The sequence below is a fragment of the Malus domestica genome, chromosome 09 (assembly GCF_042453785.1).
Source record: "Malus domestica chromosome 09, GDT2T_hap1".
Lineage (NCBI taxonomy): Eukaryota > Viridiplantae > Streptophyta > Magnoliopsida > Rosales > Rosaceae > Malus > Malus domestica.
The window spans coordinates 21,418,566-21,438,621 of record NC_091669.1 but is presented as its reverse complement, the minus strand read 5'-3'; positions in this window follow the sequence as shown (position 1 = coordinate 21,438,621).

Sequence of the window (20,056 nt, the reverse complement as noted above, 5' to 3'; positions counted from 1 at the left end):
TGATTATAGTATATGAAAGTATGGATTGTTTTAGGCCGGGGATTAGAAGGGCTGCTAATCTACACAAATTAAACTCAAAAACAGTTAACTAGGCTTGAAAACACTAAACTAGACTCTTATGACTCAAAACTGACTCAAACTACTTAAAACAACACAAAACAAGCAAATTGACTCCAAACTAGCATTAAGGATGACTTTGGATGAATTCTAAACTAACAAGACTCAAAACAATGAAAAGACACCAATTGGACAGATTCTAACCTAGAAAGCATGAAATAGAAAGGGGGGGTTGATTTTTGGACGAATTTTAACTTAAACTAAGCAGGTTTAAAGATTCCAAATACTTTTGACGAAATTTGTGATTTTAAGGGTGAATGGCTAGTTAGTGGGTCCTTCTCCACACATGACACATACGCATACGAATCGATTTCCAGTTACTCTTCCTATAAACCATGAATGACAACGCCCCAGATTAACCGTGAACAACACTAATTAACCCTCAGATTTTCCTAAGTTCATTGAATTGGACATCGCATCGCAACCAAATTATTCTTATCAAGTTCCCTACACGAACAACATGATAGAGATGCATATCAAAGATCATTAAGTTTTATAAAAATCATAAGTATTGACAAGGCATTCGTAACTATGAACAACATGATACTCCTGCCAGGAATTCACTTAACAAGATCATGACCAGTGACCTCCACTACTTATAAATATAAGTTCATAACTATTAAGTGAAACTCCCTTATATTTTAGCATCAAATTCATGCATGCAAACTAAGTATGCATCCTTAATCAACATACAAGAATAAGTTCTAAATCAAACAGTTAAGCAAATTGCATTCACGATTCATGGAATAATAACTGAAAGTAATCAATTCATATGCAATATATGTTCATGGCTTTGAATTCTCCTCTAACTATAATGAAATTAGTTCCTCATGTTCGCAATTAAAAAAGACAATTAAATTTAAACATTGAAAAAACAAAGATAGAATACACCTAGAATCGCTCCAACAATCCAACGTCTTGAATGGCAAGCACGGCTCCAGGGGTCTCGTCTCCTTGCAAAGCTGCGGCATTAGAGGGATGTATGTATATGAGTGTGTATGGTGCGAAATTGTGGTGAATGGTGGGTGATTTCTGAATGCTACGGCACTTTATATTTATAGGGAGAATGTAAGGCATGGCTAGGGTGAGTAGGAGGAGAATTAGGACTCCAAATCATCAAGGAATAAGGACTATTCATTTTCAAATTCCAAGGAGGAAAAGGATTGTTCTTTGTAGCAGGAAATATGATTTCTAGAAGGCTAGGTGGGGCACATTCTTAGGATAAGTGATAGGGCTTCTAGAAACCAGATTTGTAGGTATCCTAATTTGAAAATAAGTCCCCATTGCAGCTGGAATTAAGGTAGGATAAGATTAGAATATGATAAGATAAGATAAGGTTAGTTTGGATAAGATAAGATTGGATAAGGTTTTGGATAATGTTCCTTCTTTTTAGCTGATTCCTTATCTTCTTTGTCTTGAATTTATTTTCTTCATCTCTTCAGCATATTCCTAGCATCTTGAACTTCAAAAACGTCCATCCACCTTGCTCCATTCATATTCTATCCATTATTGGCCCAAAACTGCTCCAAAATGCTCCAAATTGCACTTTCTTGCCAACTTTGTCATTTGGACCTACAAACACACGAAAATAACTTAAATCACTATAATAAGCAGAAACTAACTATGAAAATGCAAGAAAACAAGCTAACTAAGTCGCATAAATATACTCCTATCAGAAACTAAGAGACATTAAAGTTGATGATTGATTTATTACTTAAACGTTGATAAACATGCTTATTCTTATTTGTGACACATCATTTAGTTTGCAAATCTACTCTCCAAATTTAATCTCCCTAGCATTACTTATAAAATAATATAAAAAAAATATGCACATGTGTCACACTATAAAATTGTAAACCATAACTAAGAGAAAAATGATTGTTCTTACGTACGCAAAATATTTTTTTTTTATAAATAAAAGCACAATGTTTGCTATTTCTGTATTGACTATTGAGCATGGAAAGAATTTCAATGTTTACTCCTCGAATCATGAACTTTTGCTATTCTGGAATTTTAGGTTCAAGTTTCTTCAAGTCAAAATAAATAAGGAAGCAATGCAGTGGTGGATTCAAGAAGAATTATTTGGGGGGGGGGGGGGTTAGGTATATGTAAAAGCTTATAGAACAATAACAATAAAAGTTACAATCGTTCACGAAGTGTTTTCATATTTGAATACTGTTCGGGCGAAGATTTCTCTGGAGAAGGATCCTCAGACCTTAGCACAGCTCCCCAAGGGATTGGCACTTTGGATGTGTAGTCGGGCTCTTGCTTGTTGATGTGCTACAAGAAGAGGGCAAAGTTAGTTCTGAAAGGTGTCTTTGTGGGGCCTTAGGTGTAGGCTTTGAAGCTCACAATCAAAACTAATTGAGTGCTAGACGTGCCACTGCTATCTCAGTATAGTAGATGTAGAACAAGAGTGTTTTAAGTCGATTGCTTACCTTGTAAACAAGGACTTTTAGTTCATAGTCTTGTATGTTTGAATGAAGGGAGTCAAGATTCCCTTAAGTTATTTGTTTAGTCTTAGATTGCTTTTAAAGATGACATATCCATTAAACTAGCCGAATCCAGATGCAAATGAGAGTCTTAAAGTAGGACAACATGTGAATATGACTTGAATAAATACTAAAGAGTGCATTAAGTAATAGATCGACAAATTTAGAAAACAAACAAAGAGCGTTGGGCAAGATTTCACCTTGTCTACCAAGGTTGAACTTCTTGTAATCACTTCTCTTTGAATTAACAGGGGTTTATATGTTAAAAAAGGATGGATGGTAAACAAGTTTACATAAAGAGAATCGATACTACGCCACTAAGAGAGATAACAGAGCTTTAAACTAGACAAGAGATAGCTTGTCGCTAAAAATGACTGAATTGGGTTTCAGCTTTTGGATGCAAATCTGGCTTGAGAGTAGAGTTTGTATGTTTGTTTGTTTGATAGGTTGAGTGTCTTTGTCTTTGGGGCCTCTTCCTCCTTTTATAGGCAATTTAGCCCGACTGCTATAACTTTGTTCTTGCCTGAAAGCACTTGGAGGATAGTGAGTCATTAGCTTTTTACTTGGAATGCCACTAGAAAGTGTTCTTTGGCTGGTAATAGGTTAGTCTTCATCACTTGTCACTTCAACAGTAAGCTCGTGGTCCAATGTTCAAATATTAACCCAAACAGTGCCCCATTTAATCATTGTTGAGTCTGCAACCCAAGATGCTAATAATGATTAAATAGTCGTCGCACGCCTTTACTCGAGACTTGTACCATTTAAAACAGTCGTTGTGAACTACACCTTTGCACCAACCCACGAATTCCATCGTTAATTAACTGCTCACTATATAATTCTCACTTAGACCCTTTGGCTAAATACCTTAGCAACTTTAAACCTTTGAATTCCCAAAACTTCCCAGAATTCTTAGAGCCTTCAGATTTTCCAGAAACTTCTTCATTCTTCAGTTCTTGCCTCCTAATTCCAACTTTCTTCCTATATTCTCCTCAAAATCATCCAATGGCACCTAAAGTTGCTCGAACTTAATTTTCATGCGGATCTGGTGAGGGAATCATACCATGTGCCACTTGCTCAACAGCCTACATCGCCTTCAAGTCCCTGTAGCACACTTATTGGGGCCTGCATGGACTTTTTAGGTCCCTGTAGCTGTAGAAAACAATACGCCCAAGGAGAATTGGTATACCCCCAACCCATTTCAGGCTAAGTTGGGCATTTAGTCTTGTAAATGGTTAAACCACCGTCGTGGCTTTCCACTTATGAAGGATGAGGCATGGACGCAATGGATAAATGAGCTTGAGCCAACCTTTAAGAAAAAATGGATGAACAACGGTATCTATGAGATGATAATGCTCTCTAAAACCACCGTGATCGCTAAGCCTGAGCTTCTTACTACAACCCTTCTATTCTGGAACTCGAGCATCAATACCTTTTACTTCAGGATAGGTCCAATGTCCCCAACCATCCTGGACATGGTGCAGGTATTCGAGCTCAGGCCCTCGGGTAGGGTTATAGACATCACTCACGACTGGGCACTTCCTTCTAGCCTGACTGCTGATAGCTCAGGTAGTTCTGGTTCCGTAATTCAATTAGAGTATAACTCTACGACTTTCATGAGTTATGAGACCTCTTTTATGAGTTTTATCCCATTTGCCAAGAAAGAATTTGGCCATTCTTCCTCAAACGACAACAGAGACCAAAAGCATATGTACTTTCTACTATACTGGCTTAATAAGCAGGTCTTCCCAAACAAGTCCAAGGGCCCCTTCATTCTCTCTCATCTTTACCATCTCCTGTATGAGATTACCAAGGGTGAACCATTCGAAACCAACCTTAATGGTCCAATTTAGATGATTCAGCTTTGGATTCAATGGTATTTCCTAGATTTTCAGGCTCCCAACCTTGAATTCCATGAGGGTGTTGCTCTTACCTGAATTCTAGCCGAAGGTTCTCTAACCAATCACTCTACATTCGTTTGTCTCTATTTCTTTAGAGTCTGCAGGACTCGGGCAGACTTGGAGTGGAGAGCTTTAATGCTGAGGAGATACCCTTGGTTTTTTTATCAAGCCTTTCAAGACGCATTTGGAGAAGATGCCAACCCCTTATATGGAGAGAAATTTATTAGCTGCATCTAGTCGAGCGACCTGGCTTAGGGTGTAAGGAGCGACCGCTACGAGCGCGGGCTAGAAGTTTATCATCTAAACTTCTGTACCAGGCAACTGAGTTTCATACAAGTTATTCCAATCCCTTTCTTTGACTCTGTTCAATGTGGCACCTCCTACTGTTTTCACTCTCTTCCAAAAGTCACATTCCGAGCTGCACGATGCACCCTTGAGGTCATGAGCACGGTTGCCTAAAAACCTATGGCCCTTAATTTCGAATGTACTTCAAGCTTCGCTTCTTGGTGGGAAGCAATGTGGACCAAGAAGTATGGATGAGACTTACTCAAAGCACATGACTGCATTTTCAAGCATCTCTCCATCAAGTCTTATTCTAAGCCGAGTAAGCTTGAAAGTTGGAAGGAAATGATTTATCAAAAGAACCAACTCCTTCTGATAGGTACCTCTTACTTCTTCAACTTGAAATTTTATGAAATTTTATGAATATGCCTTCTTCTAATACTTTTCTTGGTTTCCCTACACATGCAGCTTAAGGCAACCCTGCCGAGATGGATGTCGAACATGATGAAGAGGCTAGGGATGCCTTTGTGCTTCAAGAAGCCGTGGCTCAAGTAGAAAGACAAGGTGTTGGAGTGGGTGGGGACGTCTTCGAGTTACTTTGAGACTCTGAAGGCGAGGCAGAACATGTAGTGAAGCCTTGGGCAACACGTCAAACTAGGGCAATAGTAGTAGAGACTTCGGAGTCTGAGCCCGAAGAGCAACCTCGAGCTCAACTCTCCACCCCTGGTCCGCGGGCAACCCTCACCAAGAAGAGAACAGAGGCACAGTTTTCAAAATCCTCCAAGTCTTCTGCTTCTGTAGCTGAGGCGGGCGTGGGTAGAAAGAAACAGAAGGCTTCTAGTAAGTGAATTTTGTTTCAACATTCCCTTCTTACTTGCATTTTGTGTTTTAAGAGCTAACAACTTCATTTTCCTCGAATCTAGGGCCTCAAGTAACCAAGAAGCTTACCGTTGTTTCAAGGGAAGATCCACTAGGGACCGACATGTATCAAAAGGCGATTTGCGAGATTCCATCCTTGAAGAACTAGAGGTATGACCTGCTTCTCAAGATTATTCCCTTAACCTCTTCCTTTTCTTAACTCTTTGCCTGAACACTTGAAATAAGCCATAAGGGAAGAAAGGATCTCTTCGCCTAAGGCCTCTTCACCTCCAGCCCGAATAATACAAAATTCTCCTCCTCGGGCTAAGTCTTCAAAGGTATATTTCTTTTTCATTCTTTAGGCTTGTATCTTTACCAATCTTGGAGCTTTAATACTTGTCTTTCACTTTTGTAGGCTAAGGTTGAAAAGTTCGCTTTTCAGGTCGGGCACAGCTCATCTTCTATTCCTTCAACCTCTCATCCCTTAGTGGTGGCTCCTACTTCTCAATTTGACTAATCCATTGGGGAGATGTTTCACTTTGTGGAAAAGGACAACAATCTGGTGAGTACTTCTAGTTTGAATCTTTCTGTTTTAACCACCCCTTTTTATTTATACTTATTTTTGTCTTGTTTCTCCTAGCCATCCCCCGTCCAGGAGTTCCAACTAGCATCAACAACCTTGAGGGAGCCTATAGTCCCTGAGATCCCTGTGGTCTCAGAGGTAATTATCCCACAGGCTTCTCCTCATCCAGCAACCATTACAAAGGAGATTCCTCATTCTACTCAAGTCCCTGCTTAGGTATATAAGTACCTTTACTTCTATCTTCTTTTCCAAAACTTAGTTACTGATATTTGCTTTTTATCTTTGATATTTATAGACCTTTGGTAAGGACTCTGGCACAATTCCTCTTTCTCCAATCAGTGGGAGTGATCTCCCCCAGCAACTAGGAGTCACTACCCCTTCTTCCAAGGCCTCAGGCTCCATTCAGGTATATTACTTCCCTCATCTTACCTTCCTTTATTCTAAATTATAGTCTTTTTCCTAACTTTGTTTTTCTTGATTTGCAACAGGGCCCTGGAGAAGACTTGGGCCAATTTCCTCCATGCTTGGTGCGCAAAATAGAACTTCCTCGGCCTCCTCTAGCTTCTGGGGTCACAGAGATCCCTATCCCTAGGCCTAAGAAGAAGGTCAAACTTGCTGCTATGACTTCCATTTTTGCTCCTGCTCTAGAGATCCTTCCCCTCTACCAATTGTGGCTGCCTCTTCTGCTACTACTGAAGGTGTTGGAGAAATGCCTCCACCTCTGTCATCTACTCCTTCAACAACGTCTTTGCCCGAGCTGGTCAAGAAGTTTGGGCAGATCAAGACCAACTGCAATCTCCTTCACCTTTATTCGAATCTCATCTTCTTAGAAATGCTTGTCGAATCTTCAAGGATTGGATGAAGAGGGACTACACTGCTTCCTTCAGTTTTAAGATTCTTCATGATGTTGAGAAGACCCTCACCGAACTCTACAATGCTCAGTTACTGTCAAAGGCTCAATACGAGTCATTTCTCATTTTCTTTGAGAATCTGCGGGCCCTGAAGGATCAACATCAAGAGGTGGAGCAAGCATCTAATAGAGTTAAATGTTTCCATGAAAAGCACACGAAGACATCAGCCACACTCTAATAATTAGTAGAGGAAAAATCAGTGATGGAAGATAGGATTACAGTGGTTGACACCGAGATTCAAAGATTGGAAGAGCAAATTTCTTCACTCAAGGCCAAAAAGATAAGCCTAACCAATCATCTTTCCAAGAAAGTAGAGGACATGGAGAAGATCTCTCAAGAAGTGGAGGACTCAAAGAACCAACTTGCCAATAGCAACATGTATCTTGAAGAACTAGGCATGCTTTTTATCATTATGCAGACTTAGTTTTCTAGAATAGCTGCCCTGGCCTAAGATGCAAAGTTGTTAGGGTAGGATCTCTTGTAATCCTTTTTACATGAAACGAAATGTATTTCTTCTTCATCTTTACTCATCTCAATTCTTTCTTTCTCTCCCATACACCAACAGTCTCCTGATTAAGGACCTGACTGCAACTACTTGGTCATTTCTTCTTTGTTCTGACATCACTGGTGATGGGGATTTATGAGAATACGGGGTATATCCCATTCTTCCATGGTGAGGAATACCCCTTGTTCCAGAAGTTTTTAGGCCATCACCTTAGTTGGGTGGTTGTTCTTATCAGCTTCTAAGTACGGGAGAATCCCAAATAGTAGGATTATAAAAGATGGCTTCTACCACATTGGCAGTGGGGAGGAATGGTTGTGACTCAACCTTCACCATTTTCCAAAATCCTGGTCCTATGGCTCATTCTTCGTGGTAAACTGCTACTTGTTGATGCAAGGTAGAAGGCACTAAGAAACTCTGATGAATCCAATCCCAGCCTAGTAAAGCTCCATAGATGGAAACACTATTCATAACGAAGAAGGCTAGCATGATTTGCTTGGAGCCTAAGTCAACTTCTAGGGGCAATATCCCATGAGTTATAGTGATGACTCTAGAGAAACTGGAAACTGTTAAATCCGTGGGGATAAGATCCTCTTTACTTCTACACACTATTTTCATCTGCTTATATGGTAACACATTGACCACAGCTCCTCCATCAATCAAAACCCTCTTTAAGGGCACTTCCTTCAGATGAGCTGTTACATAAATAGGCTTGAGATGGTTGGCTAGGGTCAAACTCGGGTGACTAAAGACCATTCTTTCTAAGTACACTATCTTGGGCTCTTTTTTTATGAGCTTGGGCAAACCGATTTTGCCCGACTCCTTTTTTCTAACTTCTTCAACACTAACATGTGCCATCATAGGTTCTGTTGCCAAGTAATCACCCTCAATTGTGGTAGGTTGATTTGGCTCAGCGTAAAACATGGCAGATAAAAAATATGTCATGTTTACATAGAAGTTGCTAGGTTTAGGTAAGTCCTCATTCTTGCCCCCAATATGGTCCATAAATTCATCTAACCAAGCTTGTGCTTCTTTTGGCAACATCAGCTCGGGCAACCTTTCTTCTCGAGTCATGCCAAAGTTCTGTGCATACACTAGGTTTTCACAGAGAGTGTCAACCAGCAATGGTGGAGGCATTCCTTTCTTTGGCGAGATAGTTCCAAAACTTATTGGCTCCGAGCTCTATCATGGTGTTAGTATCATTACCATGTCCTCTTGAGCTCTCTTCAAGATTCTGTACTTTCCTGGATGAGGGCTTTACAACACATGATCTCCTTCCCCCTCAGTCTTGTTATTTGCCTTTTCTACCTCCTTTTTGCTTCTCCAATAAAGTTGATTTCTTCCCTCATGAGGTACTTTCTCAAACTTCATATTTTCAAAGGTTTCTGAGGCAGTGGGGACTTTTAATGAGTTCATGTGGGCTTTGTGCTGCCTCTGAACTCTCCTGATCATAGAGGCTCCCATTTCTTTGACAAGGTTTCCATCCTTTCCAACCACATACCATTTCCGCCTAAGTTGGGCATGATTATTCTTCGTGACTAGATTCACTATCATTTCCTTTATTATGACATCTCCACCGACATAGCTTGGCTTCTCTGTCTTCCACTTCTTCTGAGGCTTCATAATTTCTGAATACCTCTAATAAGCCTTTTGGTTGAGAATCTCCTCCTAACCTTTGGAAAACATTTATGGATGTCTCATTCTCAGATGCCTGCATGATGCTTCTGCGGGCTTCTTGTTCCTCTTTCTCTTTTCTTTTGAGCAGTTCTTGATCAATAAGGGCTCTCGATGTTGGCACTTCTAACTCACATTCACATTGGCACTTACTACACAACACTAACCCTTTAACTATGGTTGCTTTGGGTTTCTCGGGCAACTTGATAGTTCCTTCTGTTGGTCTGGCAACTTGCCTCATTTATGCTTTCACTTCCCAGGTGACTTTTCTTTCCCTTTTTCAACCCAAGTTAGGTTGATCATGTTTATTAGGGCTTTTGGGAAGGGATATGTGTCAATTATCATATTAGCCTGTGGTTTTTCTAATAGCAACTTTCCCTTCACTATTAGGTCTTGTATCTAATCCCTGAACTGGACACAGTTGGTTATGGAGTAATTGAAGGTATAATGCAGCTTGCAATACTTCTTTCCTCTTAACTCTTCTGGCTTAGGCATATTTTTGGTGCTGTCGGGCATAATCACTCTTGCCCGCACCAACTCTTCATGGATCTCTGAGGCCTTGGTTAGATTAAAATAATAACTCTGGTATTTAGGGGGCTTCATAGGGACAAATCCACCATCATTCATCACCACTTTCCGATCCTTAACTGGTTGGACTAACCCTTTGACTATTAAAGGTTTATAGGGGGTAGTCATCTCTGTCGCACACATGTCTATCACTTCTCTTCCATGGACATCATTTTGTTCTGGCTCAGCTCCTTCAAACTCCACTTGGTGAATTACAGCTTTACTTTTGTAGAAATGAGAAACCTTGGATGAGTGCTTCATTTGTTGTTCCTCAAGCAACAACTTTTCGTACTTTGTTGCAGCAATTGCCAACTCTTGTAACTCATTGAACTGTACATCATAAAACTTTTTCCTCAAAGGCAGCCTCAAAGCCTTTTGAGCAATAGATATGAGTTAGGCATGATTGATAGGGAATTGGCACCTCATTCTTGTCCTTCTGAACCTTATCATGAAGTCTTATGTAGACTCATGTTCGTATTACTTTACCTTCACTAGGTCATTGATAAACATCTCGGGCTCCATCCTATAGAATTGCTCATGGAAAACCATCTTCATTTGCCCCCAGTTAGCAATAGAATTGGGGGGCAACAAAGAATACCATTAAGATGTTAGGCCAACCAACGAGTTCCCAAACAATCTTAACTTATAATTAGGATTGTCTTCGAATGCCACGCAATGGTTGAAGAAATTGAAGATGTGATTTATAGAGGATATACTGCTATCCTCCCCACTAAAAGTGGGAAACACAGGCATCTTGAAGTTGAATGGAAAAGGATTCTGCTCATCAATATACTCCAGGTATGGCTTCTGGTAAGTGATCTTGAATAGCGGGCGAGCTTGGGGTTGAGCATTCTGGGCCACCATCTTTCTTAACTCAACTAACTCATCTCTGACTTGCTGGTTAGCTGTCTTGTTGTATGGGGTATGTGGGGTTCCCCATTTCGGGTTACGATCATTGCCCGAGAAGGTTTCCTTCTTTAGGTGGGGCTATCTCCACTTGACATCCCTTCCCTTACTGGCCAATGGTGGGGGCCTATAAGGAAGAGGCTTATTTGCCTTGGTAGGCTCGTCTTTTCAATTGGATTATCCGATTAATTGAGGCATCCCATACTTCTTTCTTTCTTGGCCACTCTGCCCCTTATTATCTAGTGAAAATAATAGGGGGTCGGGCAACTCCGCTTCTAGGATCTCCTCCAATACTGGCTGACTAGCTCCAGATACTTCCTTGTTTTTTCCTTTATCCCTCTTTTCCTCAAGCAAAAGAAATAGGGGGATAACTGGTTCTTTCTCAAGACCACCACTTCCCTGGCATAACCATTTTTTGGAGTAGAGTACTTTAGATCTAATCTTCTTTGCAAATTCCCTGTTAAAGAACAGAGTCTGCTTACTTCTCCTCTAGTTTCCAGAGTGATCTTCTCCATACTTTTCAGCACTTGTACCATGGTGGCTTGCAAATATTCATTGGTTACTTTCCCTCTTGACCTCTCAGATGAAGTCGGGCTTTCTAGAATAGATGGTCTTTGCAGGGAAGGAAAATCCTCTAGATGATTTGACATGCTCGATCTTGGTAGACATTGAGGTGGCCTATATTATGTGTTTCACCTGAAGGTTTTCTCATTCCTTCATTTTCTTGGCATACAAGACTATGAAAGTCCTACTGGGCATGCCAAAACTATGTTCGGGAGAAGATTTCTCTGGAGAAGGATCATCGGACCTTAGCACAGCTCCCCAAAGGATTAGCACTTTGGATGTGTAGTCGGGTTTTTGCTTGTTGATGTGCCACAAGAAGAGGACAAAGTTAGTTTTGAAAGGTGCCTTTGCCGGGCCTTAGGTGTAGGCCTTGAGGCTCACAATCAAAACTAATTGAGTGTTAGGCGTGCCACTGCTATCTCAATATAGCAGATGTCAAACAAGAGTGTTTTAAATCGATTACTTGCACCCCAAGTTACTCGGACTTCATGTTATCAAAGGATTATCGCATATGGGTTAAGTCTACATTAAGTTATTTTTTCTTGCCTTCTAAACAAGGACTTTTAGTTCATAGTCTTGTATGTTTGAATGAAGGGAGTCCAGATCCCCTTAAGTCATTTGTTTGGTCCTATATTACTTTTAAAGATGACATATCCATTAAACTAGCCAGATCCAGATGTAAATGAGACTCTTAAAGTGGGACAATAGATGAATATGACTTGAATATATACTGGAGAGTGCATTAAGTAATAGATCTACAAATTTAGAAAACAAACAAAGAGCGTTGGGCAAGATTTCACCTTGTCTATCAAGGTTAAACCTTTTGCAATCACTTCTCCTTGAATTAACAGGGGTTTATATGCTAAAAAGGGATGGATGGTAAACAAGTTTACACAAGGGAATTGATACTACGCCATTAAGGGAGATAACAGAGCTTTAAATTGGACAAGAGATAGCTTGTCGCTAAAAAGGTCTAAATCTGGGTTGATTTCAACTTTTGAATGCAAATCTGGCTTGAGAGCAGAGTTTGTATGTTTGTTTGTTTGATTGGTTGGGTGTCCTTGTCTTTGGGGCCTCTTCCTCCTTCTATAGTCAATTTAGGAGTCAATTTAGCCGACTACTGTAACTTTGTTCTTGCCCGAAAGCACTTGGAGAGTAGTGAGTCATCAACTTTTTACTTGGAATGCTACTATAAAATGTCCTTTGGTTGGTAGTAGGTTAGTCTTCATCACTTGTCACTTCAATAGTATGCACGTGGCTTACATTTTGGCTGAGAAGACTTCAATTTGCCTCTAGGCTTGATATCAGGCTTCAGGCAAGTCCTCTTTAATTTGGCACCCTTGGGTTTTCCTTCATCTAGGTCCAATGTTCAAATATTAACCCAAACAAATACACTACATTATAGCTTAATTAACAATGGAAGAAAAAATAGTGCTCTCAATATAAACAACCATGCTATCACTCAACCATTGATCTTCCATTCAATTACGTAATGGACTTTTCACAATTCATAGCAGAAAATACTCTTTCCACTGAAGCAGTAGCAACCAATATAACCAAAGACAATGTAATTAGCAACTACACATGATTATATATTATATTCCTCCTCGTCTCCACCATGTTTTTGCAAGACTACCAATTCCTTTCAATTGAGAAAATTCACTACTCGAACACATATCAAGAATATAATGCTCAAGTTGATCTTGAAGTGCCAAGAGTTGACAAGTAGAAAATTCATTCGGATAAAATTAAGCAAAATGAATTAGCTTTTGTTATCAAAAGTCGAGATGAAGCATTCAGGTTTGCTACAACATGTGGGTTTGCTATTTTTTTAAGATGCTACTTGTCTACTTTTTTCTTATGAAGTAACTTGTTCTAAAACTATGTCGTTTTCTCCAAGTAATATTTTTAGAAAAGATAATAAGAAACCAAACTCCTCTTTGAGACATTTTATCGGCAGTTTGAGGACATGTATAAAGGGCAACTCCAACCTTCAAAAGGGTATCATCCAAGTCATCCATGAAGATTCACAAGATTTTGGAAGGTCAGCTAACCCTCCTTGCCCCTTCATCCATCCGTCCTTAGCAATGACTTCACTGTTTGAAGTTTGAACAAAAAATATACACACCCGTAAAAGGCTTAGAAAGCCCCTTTTAGCACAAGTCCAATTCCGATTTTCATGTTGTCCAAGAGCATCTTCATGACCCCTAAACTTGAGGACTCTTCATTTGAAACTGTTGATATTCAACGGTAAAGAAAATAAGAAAAACCCAGAATGAATCTGGAACATTGATTTCGCAACAGTTAAAAAAAACATAAGCAGCATGTGCGTTGCGGGACCCAAGCTTGCAGCTGCGTCATCAGTTGCTGATCAAAAAGCAATAGCTGCATAACAACAATCATATGGGTGGGCCAAGTTTTCCACTCAAATGCTCACTAGGCTCCACCACTTCTGTCCCAGAACTGTCTGTATGCATGGGGACTTGACTCATGTATTCGGTTAGTCCCCATCTCCAATGGTACACTATATTTAGGATCTACCACCATTTGGTCCTTATACATGAGCAACATAGCATCTCTAACGGTACCCTATATTTAGGATCGACCACCATTTGGTCCTTGTACATGTTCCTACTCAAAGAATGTGTAGATGTTCCTACTCAAAGCTATTTATTCATTGAACTTTGTATTTATGATTAAAACCATTCATGTTATAAATCACTCTATAAAGATTGTTTCTGCGAAAATCAATTAAAATTAAGGTTGTTTAGTCATCAAATTGTGTAAAAACATATGAACGAAATTAGTAAAAACATTACGAACCGTCTATGTATTTGCTAACATAGCTTAACTAAATGACCTTAGTTTTAATTCGTTTTTTGGCGTAGATGATCTTTACAGTATGATTCATAATTTAAACGGTTTTGATCATAAGCACAACCTTCTATTATTCAAACACGAAGAATTTTGAGTAAGAATTCCTACTCTTCCCTGAGTAGCCAAGCTTTATTCATATTTCTTTAAAGACAAAGATTCCATTTAAGTCCCTAAATGAGTCATCAAAAGTGGTGATTGAAATCCTAGGGACTCAATTTCTGGTGCATTGGAGGGTCTTGTTCCTCATTTATAGAGACCATACGGTGGTGACGACAACTATAGAGACAAGATTGTTCTCGTCCATCCAAAACCGTATTATTATTCTTGGACTTCTTTGGTTTAGGGTTTATAGTTTAATAAAAGAAACAAAAGGGAATTTAGCAAAAAATCAATGAAATTAGCAAAAAATCAATGAAATCTTTAATCATTAACCATATATCAATGGAATTTTTTGTTCATTAGTCATAGGTCAATAAAAAAGTCCAAAGTTTTTATAAATACATGATTGACCTGTTTATATAATTAGCATAAGTACTGCTAATACTAAAAACATTTTATTGAATTTAGAAAAAATCACCCAAAAAACAAGAAAGGAAATTAAATAATTTTTTTTAAATGGATTTTTAGTAAAAAGAAAACCAAAAATAGGGAGGGCAAAGTTGTTCCCAACGCATGGAAGCACATACCCAACTCTCTCCTCTCGTTTGTCCCACATTCCCAAATTATAACGACAAATGCAAACACAAATGCTCAATAGAAAGTGAAGTCGTGGTTCAAAATTGTTTGATTTCAGACGCAGTCTAGGAGAAAGCTCAGCTGGATTTGGAAAAGAAAAGATTCGTTGGGATTGTTAGAGTGGTCATAAATGGTTACAACAGACACAATTTTGATCCTAGACGAATATTTAGTTTGTGTGACTTCCTGAAAAAATGGCTAGCTGTTTGTTAAGGATACTGTTAGGGAGACCAAATTTTAAATTAAATTTGCAAACCAAATGATATGTTATTCAAACATATTAATCGACACTTAATTAATAATCCAATCATCTACAACCACATAATTTGGTTTGCAAATTTAGTTTAAAATTTTTGGTCTCCTTAACATTACCAGTTTATTTAATATGATCAAGTTTGTATAGTTTTTAGAGATAACTGGCACGTGTACTTCACCACACAGAAGTCATCTTCATTAACTTGATAGTTCTTGAATTGGCAATTGGGATACTAGAGTATGATGGTGGAATCTAAGCCTTAGTTTTTTCTCTCATTGGTTTATATTCAAATTTTGGTTTAATTTTGCAAATGACGCTTTACCATACTGACGTAAAACAATTATGCCTATACATTCTGATACGAGTTCGATAATTAAATGGATCGTTGGATGAAATACTTTTTCATGAAAGGATGTTTCTTTCACTTGAGTGATAAAGATATGTATGAATTACAACAGTATGTAATGTGATATGCAATGTTTGAATTGAGATATGATTATTACCGTCTTGTTATTTCAGCGAAGAATAATCATATGAATAGTGTACATATGTGAAAGGAAAACAAGTACCCTTGCAAAGGGAAGTAATGTCAACCAGAAAGTGAGTTTTGCCATACATCATAATTATTAATCATGATTAGAATCATAATTAAGGACACAAGTGATTTTTACTTCGATGTGTGAAAACAAAGAAAAGTTATTTAAACCCATCTATGTTAAGGAACTTTAACGAAAAGCTTAAAGTACTGTTCATTTTAACGAAAAATCACATTTTTATAATAAAAAGTTAATTCTGTTACTATTTACTTTACCCTTTATTTTGTCATTTTTGTTAAAATTCAAAGTTTTTTTAACCCTTTTTATTAGTTTTCTTTTATTTTATTTCTGCACCGAAGTCACCATCGGAAAACAAAAACACAAAAGGAAGGAGTTTTCAGTGCCAAGACGCCCTCCTTTTTCCGGCCAACACATTCGAAGCTCCGATGAATCCAATTGCTGCTCTCCTCTCCTCTCTTTCTTGTTACTCTATGCAAACTTTGATCCAATCAATCGGCAAAGGAGAAAGGTGGGTGTGAATTGGCGTTGACGGGAGAATAATACGGAGCCCTGTTCAAAGCTGACACTAACATCGACAAAGTATGGTGGTTCACATTCTTCCCAGGTTAGAAGACGGAGGTGGATATGTTGAAATGTCCCACATCGATTGTATCTATAAAAAAAATAAATGTTTAAATATCCTAACCCTATTCCAACTAATACCGAGACATTTTATGATAAAACCTCACACTTGACGGATTGTGCAGGCGGTAATTACTAAGTTAAGAACAATATTGGTGTTGTTGGAAGTGGGCTATCGGCCCGTCTCTCTGATAATTCTACTTTGCTACAAGTGCTTCCCTATGGGTGCACGAAGAGGGTGAAGATTGCCTACGATTGTTAGAAAGAAAATAAGTTTTTGCCGCCATGAAGAAGAATAAAGAGAAGAAAAGTGTGTGGTTTCAACGCCTTGGAGGAAAGAGATTAGAAGAAAAAAAAGTTTTGTCAAGAGGTTTTGTTTTATTTATTTTTTATTTAGTTTGATTAAGAGTTTGAGGAAGAAAAAAAAAACAAGAAGGATGAAACAAAAAAGTGAAGGAAAAAAGAAAAAAGCATTTGGTGATTGGGGCTTTCGAAAAGAGGTGCTAGTTTCAGTTGGACTTTCGAAAAGAGGCGCTAGTTCTAAGGATTATGATTTGTTTGTCGGGCTTTTGAAAATAGACGTTTTTTTTTCTACTTGGGCTTTCGAAAAGATTGATTTAGTTCCAGCTGAGCATTTGAAAAGAGGCATTAGTTCTGATGGATTGTGATTTGTTGAGCTTTCGGAAAGATTGACGTTAGTTTCAGCGTATCAATGAAGATTTCCTTCTTAGCAAACTCATGATTTTACACCATGATTTTGAGGGGGTGTTGGAAAATAAAAAGGAAAGTATTTTAGGGATATGATTTATTTTGTGATTTAATTAGGTTTGATATGATTTGATTTGGTTTAGGTTTCTTTGTCTTGTTGACAAATGATTATTTTGACTTATTTCCTAGTATTGCTCCTTTGTAATCTTATAAATACCTCCTTATGAAGAAGAGTAAAGTATTGAAGTAGTATTTTGAGAATTGTGAGCTTGTAGAGAATAAGGGTTTAAATATCTCAACCCCACTCCAAAAATACCGAAGCATTTTGTGATAAAACCCACACCTGACGGATTGTATAGATGGTAATTACCAAGTTGGGGACAATATTGGTATTGTTGGAAGTAGGCCTATGGCCCATCTCTCTGATAATTCTACATGGTATGAAAGTCAAGAAGCGGGCCCATACTGTACTACCATGTGATGGGTGGGTCCCCCTGGCCCTGCGTGATGATGGTAGGTCCCTTGGCCCCGTGTGTAGGGTGAGTTCCCTTGGCTCCAGTGGCTGTGATGTGTGGATCTTCCACATGTGACCTACTAATTGGGTCCCACGTGATGGGGTGTGTTGAAATGCCCCACATCCATTATATCTATGAGAAAAGAAGAGTTTAAATATTTTAACCCCACTCTAACTAATACTGACACACCCCGACCTAGGAAGGTCGAAGCATGCTGGCCACCATCGTGAGGTGACGTAAAGGGTAAATGATTTAAGAAGTAAGTAAATTTAAAACTTATTAGAACTAGTTATACTAAATAGTGAAAGAGTGCTCAATCGTGGGAAGAACCCACTACAATTATTCAAAGCGTAATAGATAGTGAGACTACAGAAGAGTAGTCAAAGTAACTAAAGTACACTTATTACACAACAATGATAAGTTCGTACGTCTAAACATAAGAGAATGTCAAAACTGTCGAGATTCCTCGAGTGCCACAAAGAGTATAGCTATCTAGGTCCTGGAGGGGCGAAAAACAAACTTGAGTGGGTCAGCAAAACAATGCTGATATGAAATCCTTTATTTTCGAATATACTAACCCCTCGCCGTAAAATAAGTATAGTTTCCTTAAAACATACAATGTATGTATGTAAACAATAATACGACAACATTATAATAGTATTATAACCAGAAATATGCCAAGTCATGATGTATCAAATGCCACAATAATGTAATCATGTGATAATCAAGTATAGCCAAGTGCTCATCCATCTAAGCTGACACATGAGTTCGAACAGATAATTTCTAACACAAATAGGACTGGGTATAATCAATATGCTATAGTACTATGATCACGTGAAGACTGGTGCAGAAGCATGGTCACATACAAGTCGGATTGCCTAATGCAATCTACCCGACAAGACCGGCACCTAACTTGTATCCAAGGAGAGCGAATGGTGCGATATGAACATACACGTGAAGGACTGGCCCTGGCCCTGGGGCGTGTACTAACACTAGTGCAGCAAGATGCGCATGTACAAATATATATGAATGTCATGACAGTAATATCTCAACCATATAGCAGCATTCATAACAATTATATAGCGGTTATCAATTATTTGGCAATATATACGTAAAGTGATGTATTTATCCAATTCTGGAAACTATAAATATGTATAGATATAAAAATAAACTGCCCACTCACAAGAAAGTCGCAGGGTCGTAGCCCCCGAGCCTAGCTTGGCCTCGAACGTCCTCGGGATACCTTTCCCCTATATGTGAAATAACTATATTCGAATTAATTAAAGCACATATCCGTAAATCTAAATAAAACCCCCATAGTTTGCTTAAACTTAGGGTTTAAATATACCATCGTGACCTACTTGACATCACGAACATCCCCAAATTTTTAAAATAATTTTTGGACAACTCACGCTCTCCCATGCGCCGGGAATGGCAGGGCCAAACGCGTCCCCATTAGCAGGCCAGTGCCGTTAACTAGCCTGACGCTATCAGGAATATTCCACGAAATATTCCGTTAAATGCTAACAGAAGTTACAATTGTTACCTGACGCAGTCAGGAATATTTCGTCAGCTCTGACGGAATATTCCATCTCCTTCTCTGGTGGTCCTCGCCACTGCCACCGTCCGCCGCTGTTTGCAACTTGATTTTTCGTCGGTATTCTCGAAAATTTTCAAACTCACTATTCTCTTTCATTGCTCAACCATTTTTTACGTACTTTATATGTATTTGAAGTTACTGAAGTGTAGAATCACGTTATACCTGTTTCGAGTCTAAAAAGTGGACGGAGGTCGCTGGAAAACACCTCGAAAGTTCCTGCCAAAAGTGACCTCCTCGAAACTCGGTTGTTTCGATGTCCAAGCTTCTTCAAAAATGTCCTAGGGGTCTCAGGGAGTTGTGGGAAGGCTTCCTTTACCTTCAAAACTCCTTAACTCGGCCTGAAATCCGATGAACTCAGATCACTAAGTTCGGACCTCATGAGTTTGACGTTGAAAACTCGTCCATTCCGGGTTTGAAGAACATGGTTGTGATCGTGGGACTGAGATGAGTACAATCGAGTGGTTTTTGGGTTTGATCTGTGAGCTTTGAAGCTCACTTGAGGGGTTTGTAGAGAAAGAGAGTATACGGGAGAGAGAGAGAGAGAGAGAGAGAGAGAGAGAGAGAGAGAGAGAGAGAGAGAGAGAGAAAGAAAGAGAGAGAGAGAGAGAAGGAAGAGAATTATTTTCTTTTGCTTTTTCTAATTGGTTGTTGCAAAGAGGGAAGGGATAGGATTGGTGGAGTGCACGGGTGATAGCAGCATATTTATGCAACTGAGTTAGCTTGTTCTCATGCATTTATGTTGTTATTTCTTAGTTAATTATGTATTTTAAGCTATTTTCGTGTGTTTGTAGGTCCATAGGCCTTATGAAGCAATAAGATGTATTTTGGTGCAT